Raw genomic sequence first — 11,330 nt, forward strand, 5'->3', positions numbered from 1 at the left:
ATTGTTTTTTCTTTCTTTAATGTGTATATAGTTAATTTTATTAATTGTTGTTGTTGGGTTTGAATTTGAACTCTCCGTATGTGCAGTTACAGTTTCTATTAGTGAATTGTTATATTGGTTAATTCAGTTAGCGTTAGCTGAGAAACGTTTGGGGATAAATATGACTTAACTGCAAACATCTACGTGAATGCTTTGAACTTAATGTAGTGTAAAGTGTTGTGCGCGTGAGAGTGCTTTGAAAGTAATACATGCTTTGAAGATAATGTACAGCGTGTGCGTGAGAGTGCGTGACAGCACGTAGCGTGGTGCTTGGAACGTAGAGGTAGAGTGTAATCAACGTGACCCGAGTGATTTGAAAGTGGCTAGTAGAGTGTTTTGAACGTACACTAAAAACACTCTCCAGAGTATTGTTTGTGCGTAAGTGCTCTGCGCGTACTACACCTGTACTGTCACAATCAAGCGCTTTACTGACCAGTCACTAACTAGACAACAACTACACTTAAAAAAAACAAACAAAAACACGTTTCTATTAAAGATACGGAGTCCTTTAAAGGTGATTCGTTGTCACTCGGAATACATGCTTTTGTCAAACACTGTGCTAACCCTTTTATCAGAGTAATTAAATAATGAGGTGATTGAGTTGCGCTCTCTGTGTTTGCATGAAGACCCTGTAATGAACTCGTGTGTTGCGCAGCACCTGATTTGTTTGAAAGGAGAGCTGAGAGATTTGAATTTTTCCTTTACCAGTCTGAGCAGGGTGAGCATCATGGCTATGCAAAGAAGGGCAGATCTACTTTCAAACTAAAGAGTGATTGTGCTTCTACACATTTAATTTAATTCCATGTGTTTTAGCACCACACCTGTGCATTTCTTTCTATACTGAACATCTATCTGAGAATAACACATGTGTATCGCTGCTTTAGTTTGCTCCCATATTGTGTATATATCTAAATGCCTATGCGTTTATTGCAGGCGTACATGACGTCATCTATTAGTGGTGTGAATGCAGGAGTTCTTTATGTGAAATAATTTCATGGATATCAGACTGGATTTAATATATATAAACAGACTTTAAAGTACCCGTTAAAGCTTTGTGAATAGAACTGGATAAGATCACACATCTCTGATGTAAAACATTACATTGGAATTCAATCAAATAGATTGACAAATCAACCTAAAACAGTACTTAAACCTGCACCTGTATGTATATTTATAGAGGGGTTTCTTATAGATAGTTGCATTTGCACAAATAGAAAATAGATTAGAGTGTATAAACAAATACATCTAGATCATGTTTTAGTAAAGTCTTACCTTACACTCAAAGCGGTGCCAAAGTGTTCTCCTCCCCGGCTGGAAACGCGCTGACAAGATGACGCTCAGTTTAGACATGATATGATATACTGAGTATGATGGGTGGAGACAAACAGCACAGCCAATGACTTCATACTTTACACAGTGACTGTCACTCCCATTTAAAAAAGCAATAGTTACATGCTATGATATAGAGAGGTATGTGCCCTGTGTTTCAATATTCATGGATTATTATATTACACAGTGACACCAATTATGATTTAGACATTTTTTATTTAAAGTATTGCTGGTTTGGGGCGCTTGGGGGCGTCACTGTTCCCCTTGCTAGTTGCCATGTTGACTGTGAAGACAGGAATCACACTGAATCTGTGCCCTAGGGCAGTAGTTCTCAGTCCTGGTCCTCAGGGACCCCTGTGACTTTTCATTCCAACTGAGCTCTCAATTACTTAACTAAACCCTTAATTCAACTAACAAGCAGCTTAATTAGGCCTTTTTAATTGTTCTCGGCTTAACAAGTTGTAGATTTCAAGTAACTTTTAACATTTTATAGTTGATCTGAAATCTCCAACTGTTTAAGAACAGAAAACAATTAAAAAGGCCTAATTAAGCACATTGTTAGTTCAGGTAAGGGTTTAGTTAAGTAATTGAGAGATCAGTTGGAATAAAAATCAGAAGACTCAGGAGATGTGTGTTCAGCTGTGATTTTGAGGGGGCGGAATGAGGTGCCGCTGGGCTGGAATGGGTGCTCATTTTTTTGCCGTATCTCTGATTAAGGAGTAATTTCGTGGGACCGAACCAACCTGGACAATCTGATTGGGTGAAACCGTTCCACCTTCCTGCTGTATGTTGTTACTGTAACATTATTCAATTCGTTACATCTACAGGGTGATGCAAGACCTTTGACACACCTGTGCTGCTGATTCTCTGCATTCTAATGTTAGATAAATGACATCTGTACCTGCAATACTGTAAAGTCTCAAGACTTATCCTGATACTGTATAACAAGCTGGGATAGAGCTAACAGACAACACAAGCTAAACAGTCATGCAGCCGGTACTGTGACAATCAAGCGCTTTACAGATCAGTCACTCATTACATGAACACTGAACGTTTTAAAACACGTTTGCATTCAATATTGAATATACAGAGTCAGTTTCAGGTAAATCACCATCACTTGGAATAGATGCTTTAATCAAACACTGTGTTAACCCTTTTATCAGAGTAATTAAATAATGAGGTGATTGAGTTGCGCTCTCTGTGTTTGCATGAAGACCCTGTAATGAACTCGTGTGTTGCGCAGCATCTGATTTGTTTGAAAGGAGAGCTGAGAGATTTGAATTTTTCCTTTGCAAGTCTGAGCAGGGTCAGCAGCATGGCTATGCAAAGAAGGGCAGATCTGCTTTCAAAGAGTGCTTGTGCTTCTACACATTTAATTTAATTCCAGCTTGTGCACTTTTATTAATTCTCTGAAAAACAAAAACAGGAGCAAAACTAAACAAAACCATATTGAATACTTCATAAACACACCCACGTTTTGTCTATCACATTTTATTCTTTACTCACAGTTACTGTTCAGGATTAGCAATCACCTTTACTGGACCAGCTCGTCTTCCTTTAAAAGGTGTAATCAATCAATCAATTACCTGTTCGCCACATTCCACACTTTTCCAACATTCCACACTTTCAATTAAACAATTAAACATGACCAAACTAATTTACATTGTGTGCTGTGCAAAAGGTGGCCATCTTGACCCTACGCTGTTCCTCCACACCTGAGACAAGATGACTGCCAGCCTCAAAAACAAACGCTCTCTCTCTCTCTCACACACACAATCTCACTCTCACATACAAACAACTGCGCTCACATGCACTCTCTCTCTCACTCTCTCTCTTACACACACACACGCACACTCTCTCCACATACACTCTCACTCACACACACACACATACACTCGCACACTCTGCCATTGTGAATAGGACTGTATAGGAACTGCATATGCAGCGCTCCAGATAAGCTGCTGGCAGGGCAGATCCCTGCCTGTATATAATGTGTGTGTTTTGGTGGTGGTTGGAAGGGATGCGGTAAATACATGTGAGAGTGTGGCTGCTCTCAAACGAGGTAGTTGGTGCAAAGTGGGACCAGCCACGTGAAATAAAAAGAGAGCTTGAAGCTCCATCAGGAGGACCACCAGGAAGCTGGCAAGAGAGAAGGGCTGCCTGTAAAGAAAGAAAACCAGGGAAGGCTTTTGCCAAGTCTGGTTACATTTTTATTTTAATTGGTTTTGTTGGGAAAATGGCTTAGCCATCCCAACCCTTTAGTTACAGTTTTTCACAACCATTTACACACGTTTCCTGAAATTATACTCCATTTACTCAAAACTATAAACACCAAACAAAAAACCCACACCGTACTGGCCAAACCTCAGAAACCTCAGACAAAATGAGACTCTCTATTCTAAAACATGTTATCTTCCATCTAAATGTAACTTTGCCTTCAAATGGCACACAAAAGCCATCAAATAAATAGACCCTACTGAATACTCATTACACAGAAGTGAGATCAATGAAAAGCACAATTATATGATTTTTCAGTATTACTTCTATAAATCTTCACTTTGCAACAGCATGCTACTGTAATCTGTGGCAGGACTCGAAAGCTATGTCCCCACAAGCCTCCCCATAGCCTGGAGAAGGTTTTCCCACTCATAGGGACTGCGGTCGTAGACCTTCCACCGCCATGCTGTGAACTCCTCTATTGGGTTAAGGAATGGCGAGTAGGGTGGAAGAAACAGATTAGAGAATGTTGGGTTGTCAGGGAACCAGTTGCAGACCAGAGCATCCCGGCAGAAACTGACATTGTCCCAAATGACAACGCAACAGGGCTGCTCTGGCCGCACTGGCTGCCTTTACTCCTGTTGGAACAGAGCATCCCGTAGACCATCAAGGAATGTGAGCAGATGGCCTGTGTTATGGGCCAAGGGTGGCATGGTGGTGGAGGACACCATGGGGGCTGATGGCTGCACAAAGAGTGATGTTGACTCCACGCTGGCCAGGGACATCCACAATGGCACGGTGGCCAATACTGTTCCTTCCTCTTCTTCTCCGCTTGGTCAGGCTAAACCCTGCCTCGTCTACAAAGATGTGTTCTTGTGCAGTCTCACTGGCATCAAGCGCGAAAATTCTCTAAAAAAAACCAATGTGATATCAGAAATAAATCACTGCAGTCAATACAGTATTGTAAAGCACAGCAAAACATAGCAGCAAAAGTAGGTCATCATGTAACCTACTCTACACAGTGCTGAAATACAATGCTCTAAATGATTGTGTGAAAACGTACTTGCACATATTGGAAGTGCAGTTCTTTCACTCTTTCAGAGTTCCTCTCGAATGGAACACGGTACACTAGCTTCATTCGCACTCGGTTGAAGGATGCGGTCGATAGTTGACACGCTTACCCGCTCAATACCTTGAAGAATGCCATTATCCTCAATTATTCTGTTTTGTATTTCTCGCAGCCGAATGGCATTGTCCGCAAGAACCATGTTTACAATGGCAGTTTCTTGACCTTCTGAGAACATACGTGGTCCTCCGCCATCAGCTGGTCGTCTCTCAATTCTGCAAAAATAGAAGAACTGTTTGGCTGCCGTGATCCATTTGTACAAAATATGGATACAACTCCCAAGCTCATGTGATAATGTAATGTACTTGTACTGTCCCACTTACACTAATGCACACAGTTCCACAATACAGTAGAGCAAAGAACAGGTTAGAGAGCAGAGTACAGTACTCCAGTGTTAGATAGCTGTAACGTACCTGTTTTCATTTCTGAATGTCCGGATTACAGATGCAGCTGTGAGGCGGCTCAAATCTGGCTGCACTCTCTGCCCAGCTTCCCTCATTGTCATACCATGGACAAGAAGGCTGTGTGGTCCAGTGGTTAAAGTAAAGGGCTTGTAACCAGGAGGTCCCCGGTTCAAATCCCACCTCAGCCACTAACTCATTGTGTGACCCTGAGCAAGTCACTTAACCTCCTTGTGCTCCGTCTTTCAGGTGAGACGTAATTGCAGCTGATGCATAGCGCACACACCCTAGTCTCTGTAAGTTGCCTTGGATAAAGGTGTCTGCTAAACAAACAAGAACATGGTTGACCAAAGTTGCACAAATCTCATCAGAGATAATTGTTCTTCTTGCTCTTGTTCCACCTCCTCTCATTCACATCCTTCCTCTTCCTTCCTTCCTTCCTTCCTTCCCTCTCTCTCTCTCTCTCTCTCTCTCTCTCTCTCTCTCTCTCTCTCTCTCTCTCTCTCTCTCTCTCTCTCTCTCTCTCGGCATCCATTGTTCCAAAACACAGGTGAGCTCACCTGTGGCCCTTTTATTCCTGCCAAGGTTCTGATCGCTCGTTGAGCAATTAAGCTTAACAGTGTTTGCGCCTTGAGGACTGTGTGTTAATAGTGTTGAGTGTTAATGATTGGAGTTTGGTATATTGAATGGCAGTGCTTTCTACATGAAAACATGAGGTTTCATTGATGAAGGTTGTGCTTTATGAAGAGAATTGTGTGTAGGATTTAGCAAAAAAGGTTTAATGAGTCTGCAATTTGTGTGAAAACAGGTGAATAATGCTTATAGTTTTGTTGAAATAATCTTTCTTTTGGTACCTGAACTAATGGTTTGGGATATTTTGTTCATAGAACCAGTTTCAGTGTGTAAATGATTGTGAAAAACTGTAAATGCACCCGGTACACATTATCATTTAACACCTTATCCTATTACTAGAAATAGTAATCTAGCAATCAATGCATTCAATTCACATTCAGGATACTTAACAATCTGCTATATATCTTTGTGGCAGTGTATCTGAACCGCAGCAGAAAGAAATGGAGACAGCACAGGGTGCAGTTTAAAGCAGTGAAAACTGCTATCTTTAATGAAGTGTTGGAACAGCAGGCAAATGGACGCTCTCTTATGAAATGGTTTAGCTTAGATACACAGCTCCATGAAAACCACAACACGACCTCGAACTGCACGCAGGCAGCCCTCTCCCTCCCGCCCTATTGGCTCACACACACACAGGGGTACATTTACATACTCACGGTCCAATCACTCAGACCTGCGGTCCTGCGCAAACAGCTGGTTGGCGGAACCGAACACAAATCAGTGCAGCCAACACAGCCCTCCTCTACATACAGCTGCACTGGGTACGTGACACCCCAGGCAGCGTGCCAGCACTGCCTTCACACAAAACGCGCTTCTACTTCACAGACTCACGCAGGGTGACGCGCACGAACGGTGGGGAAGACAGGACAGTGCGCGCACGCACACACAGAGCAATATACTAACACTAACACTAAATCCCGCTGCACACAGCCCGACTCATCTCATCTCAACTGGCCGTACAGAGTCTGGATGAATCGTATCAGTGTGCGTGCACTTACAACCAAGATTATGCAGCTTTCAGTCGGGATGTCTTCAGATTTGAAGACTGAACATGCTGAATCTTTTTCAGATGCAGTTTTGGGCAGATGTGATCAGTCTGTCTGTGTGCGGCGATTGCCGACCAAGAGTGACTGAGACCGATTAGTCATAAGGGTGTCAACCAGTGCTGAAGCAGGTTTAAGTGACGTAGCTTGTCATGCAACTTGTCATACAAGATGGTGGAATATTGACAGCTTTAGTTCCACAGGTAAAAATACATTAGTGTTGAATTGCTCCGAGTGTCCCGAATTAAAAAAATACCAGATATGTGCACATTTGAATCGTTTTTTAGGCGTTTACAAATCAAAGGTAAATTATCAATTTACCTTTTTATTATCAATCTACTGACATCCTATATTTTGACAGAAGTGACCGGTGCGTCGATCTCCAATAGGTCACAAATCACAAGCCCCTAGATCCACACGTTGGATTTTATTTACCACAGGCTAAAGTGTAGTAGACAAACTATACAAAAAGTCAAACGCTGCCTGAAACGTTTGCACGGTGTAAATGGTCAATAGCTAAATTAATAGGCTAAGCGCATGTTTTGGTTGCCTCGTGGCGCTGTCTCCGCTGTACAGTTCAGTTTTTCCCGACTGGGTGTCGCACACTGCTGAGACTGAATTACTGACCACAACTAGATCCTGTTGATTACTATGTATGCAGATTTAATTAATACTGCCCTGTACACATAGCCCAACATAGAGACCCTTATAATATGCATGGCATCGTATGCTGATTAGACGGCGGAGACAGCGCCACGAGGCTCTCAGTTCAGTTCGGCTATTAATAGGTGTAATACGGAACTACTGAAGACATTAGGGAAACATTTCTCTAATTGACTTATTATTTTATTATTTACATAGACATATTTTTTGTATTTAATGTACCATGCCCTGTATTTCAATGTATTTCATGTACTATGCATTGTTCCTCACTATCTTGTAAAGTGCTTTGTGATGGTGGTCCACTATGAAAGGCGCTATATAAAATAAAGATTGATTGATTGATATAAAAATGATCATATACAGGTAGTGGACAAAAAATGGAAACACCTGGATAAATGAGGGACACCAAGTATATTGACAGCAAGGGCTTCCACACAGGTGTGTCTCATGCGTTAATTAAGCAAATAACATCCCAGCATGCTTAGGGTCATGTATAAAAATGCTGGACAGGCCTGGTTGCCTATAATTATGGCTAGCATGGCTGCAAGAGGAGACCTCAGTGATTTTGAAAGAGAGGCGATTGTCAGGGTGCGTTTGGCAGGAGCTTCAGTGACCAAGACAGCTCAACTTACTGATGTTTCACGAGCAACGGTGTCTAAGGTGATGTTGGCATCGAACTCAGATGGAAAGACATCATCAGCAAAGGGCAACAGTGGGTGGAAGTGCATACTCCAGGATCGTGATATCCATGCATTAATTCAAAGAGCAAGGAAAAACAGACGAGCAACTGCAGATCAATTGACTGCATATTTCAACCTGGGAAGCGAGCAGCCAGTTTCAACAAAAACGGTCTGGCGAGAACTCCACAGAGCGGGATACCATAGTGGAACAACACCCTATTAAGTGACTTTACATTGGGGTTTCCATTTTTTTGTCCACTACCTGTACATGCTGTATGTTATATTAGAAAACGATTCAGTACCATCAGCCAATCAGCTTCCAGCTCTAGCGGGGTCTAATAGACGGTAGATCCTGATAATAGACGCTGGAACATTATTTATTTATTTATTTAACATCCTGAGCACCAACTGTGAAACACATTTAAAATCAACCCGAGCAAGCGCTGGCCTTTTCTTTTTCACTTGCTGTATTTTTCAGGGTAGTTCACATCTATTGGACAGTAAATACCAAACAAAGACACAAATTGTCCAAATACATTTTATTATCCACCAAAACCAACCAATCAATACTTTGCATCGACGAAAGCAACCAATCCTGTATCTGCAACTGCCGAGAGCCAATCACAGACTGTCAGCTCGACTGGAGCACGGACACAGCGTCTTTCAACAGCAAAGCGAGACGCGGACAGTTCAGTAATATTGCACCGTTCATATATAGATTCAGGAGAGAAAGGCTTTGTCTGAAGGTAGGAACATGGTGAGTTACGAGGCATTTTAGAGTGGTATTTAATGAGAGATTGTATTGGTAGTTCAGACTCCATCGTAATGTCCCGATTATAAATAGGGGTTTGAAACTCTAACAAGTTAATACACAATAATAATCGATCTACTAATTAAAAACTCTTTATTTAAAACATGTCTGGGACTATTTTCTACAGCGTCTTTACTCAGCGGAAAGGTACCCGACGAATCAGTACAAGTTCAAGGTTTTAAGGTGTTTTTTTTTTTTTTTTTTTTAAAGAAAACAATTACAAAAAAAATCATTTTCAAATAGCGATAGTGCCCTCTCGATGATGGCTCTGAGCTGTCACAAGGTAGAGCCCTCATCGACCGCCATGGTGGCTTAATTCATAAAACAAAAAAAATTAACAAAACAAAATATACAATCAGAATCATTGTTCATAACGAAGTTATGTGCATTTTACCCCAATCCTCGGACCCCTTCACTAAATATCTCAGGGTCCCTGAAGAGGTCATCGAGCCTGCCAGGACTGGTACAGCAGGCAGTGTGATTCCTGTCTGACAGTCACCATGGCAACTAGCAAGGGGAACAGTGACACCCCCAAGCACCCAAACCAGCAATACTATATATAAAAACTGTCTAAACCATGTTGTGACACTGTGTAATATAATAAACTATGAATATTGAAACACAGGGCACATACCTCTATACATAATATCATATACATATTGTTTTTTAAAATGGGAGTGACAGTCACTGTGTAAAGTATGAAGTCATTGGCTGTGCTGTTTGTCTCCACCCATCATACTCAGTATATCATATCATGTCTAAACTGAGCGTCATCTTGTCAGCGCGTTTCCAGCCGGGGAGGAGAACACTTTGGCACTGCTTTGAGTGTAAGGTAAGACTTTCCTAAAACATGATCTAGATGTATTTGTTTATACACAATCTATTTTTTATATGTACAAATGCAACTATCTATAAGAAACCCATCTATAAATATACATACAGGTGCAGGTTTAAGTACTGTTTTAGGTTGATTTGTCAATCTATTTGATTGAATTCCAATGTAATGTTTTACATCAGAGATGTGTGATCTTATCCAGTTCTATTCACAAAGCTTTAACGGGTACTTTAAAGTCTGTTTATATATATTAAATCCAGTCTGATATCCATGAAATTATTTCACATAAAGAACTCCTGCATTCACACCACTAATAGATGACGTCATGTACGCCTGCAATAAACGCATAGGCATTTAGATATATACACAATATGGGCGCAAACTAAAGCAGCGATACACATGTGTTATTCTCAGATAGATGTTCAGTATAGAAAGAAATGCACAGGTGTGGTGCTAAAACACATGGAATTAAATTAAATGTGTAGAAGCACAATCACTCTTTAGTTTGAAAGCAGATCTGCCCTTCTTTGCATAGCCATGATGCTGACCCTGCTCAGACTGGCAAAGGACCAATTCAAATCTCTCAGCTCTCCTTTCAAACAAATCACGTGCTGTGCAACACACGAGTTCATTACCGGGTCTTCATGCAAACACAGGGAGCGCGACTCAATCACCTCATTATTTAATTACTCTGATAAAAGGGTTACCACAGTGTTTGATTAAAGCATCTATATATGAATGTCTGTTGATGCAAACGTATTTTAAAATTGTCCGCGTTCATGAAATGAGTGCCTGATCTGTAAAGTGCTCGATTATCACAGTACCGGCTGCATGACTGCAATTGAGTTACTTTGAACTCAACATGTGTTTTCTAAGACCTGTATTTGTATCAAAGTTTCCGAGGTTGGTCCACCGAGATGCAAACAGCTTGTCCTGTATTGTATAGCCGCTCCAATAAAACAATTACTACAGCAAGGAGACGGCGTGCCTGTGATCATTTTCAATCATATCTGTATGCAGTGACAGGCTAATATATTTGTTTGAATTAATTACCTAGCAACAACCCATAACTCTGCCAGACTGGAACGTCACAGATCAAGGAGGTATAGCATCTGTAGCACATTAACGCCCTCTAGCTGTATGCAGACACAATAGCACAATAATAATAATAATAATAATAATAATAATAATAATAAAAATAATAATAATAATAATAATAAAAATAATAATAATAATAATAATAAAAATAATAATAATAATAATTGAAAAGAGGATTAATTTAATACATGAATAAGCACATCTATGATTTTAAACAGAAGGATTCGTCTCACTATGATTCATTGAGTTTTAATGTCAGAATCGGTGCAATATTACTGTCAGTATGTGAAAGAACACAGTAAAAAACATAGAAAAATATTAAACACGGTAGTGGCTGTGCAATCCTGCTGATATTATTAATCAGATTGGTACAATCTTGTGTAACTAAACGTGCGGTTGGTCAGGGAGGCATTCATATTAACACACACTAATAGCACTGTCTACTGGCGCAATGT

General features: G+C 40.7%; 1 protein-coding gene across 3 annotated transcripts in view; it reads right to left on the minus strand.

Annotated features, from left to right (window-relative positions):
• Positions 1-11,330, minus strand: part of LOC117968424 (C-type mannose receptor 2-like) — a 242,708-nt gene that overhangs the window by 16,774 nt on the left and 214,604 nt on the right. The window contains exon 1 of one of the 3 annotated variants that reach the window (XM_059010497.1): positions 1,312-1,386. The exons of 1 other annotated variant lie outside the window; for it this stretch is intronic. The gene's annotated coding sequence lies outside the window, so the exon portion shown is untranslated. Of the gene's footprint in view, positions 1-1,311; positions 1,387-11,330 lie in introns of those variants that run through there. One more of the 3 variants, XM_059010499.1, reaches the window with a different exon arrangement.

Source organism: Acipenser ruthenus, chromosome 41 (assembly GCF_902713425.1).
Source record: "Acipenser ruthenus chromosome 41, fAciRut3.2 maternal haplotype, whole genome shotgun sequence".
Taxonomy (NCBI): Eukaryota; Metazoa; Chordata; class Actinopteri; order Acipenseriformes; family Acipenseridae; genus Acipenser; species Acipenser ruthenus.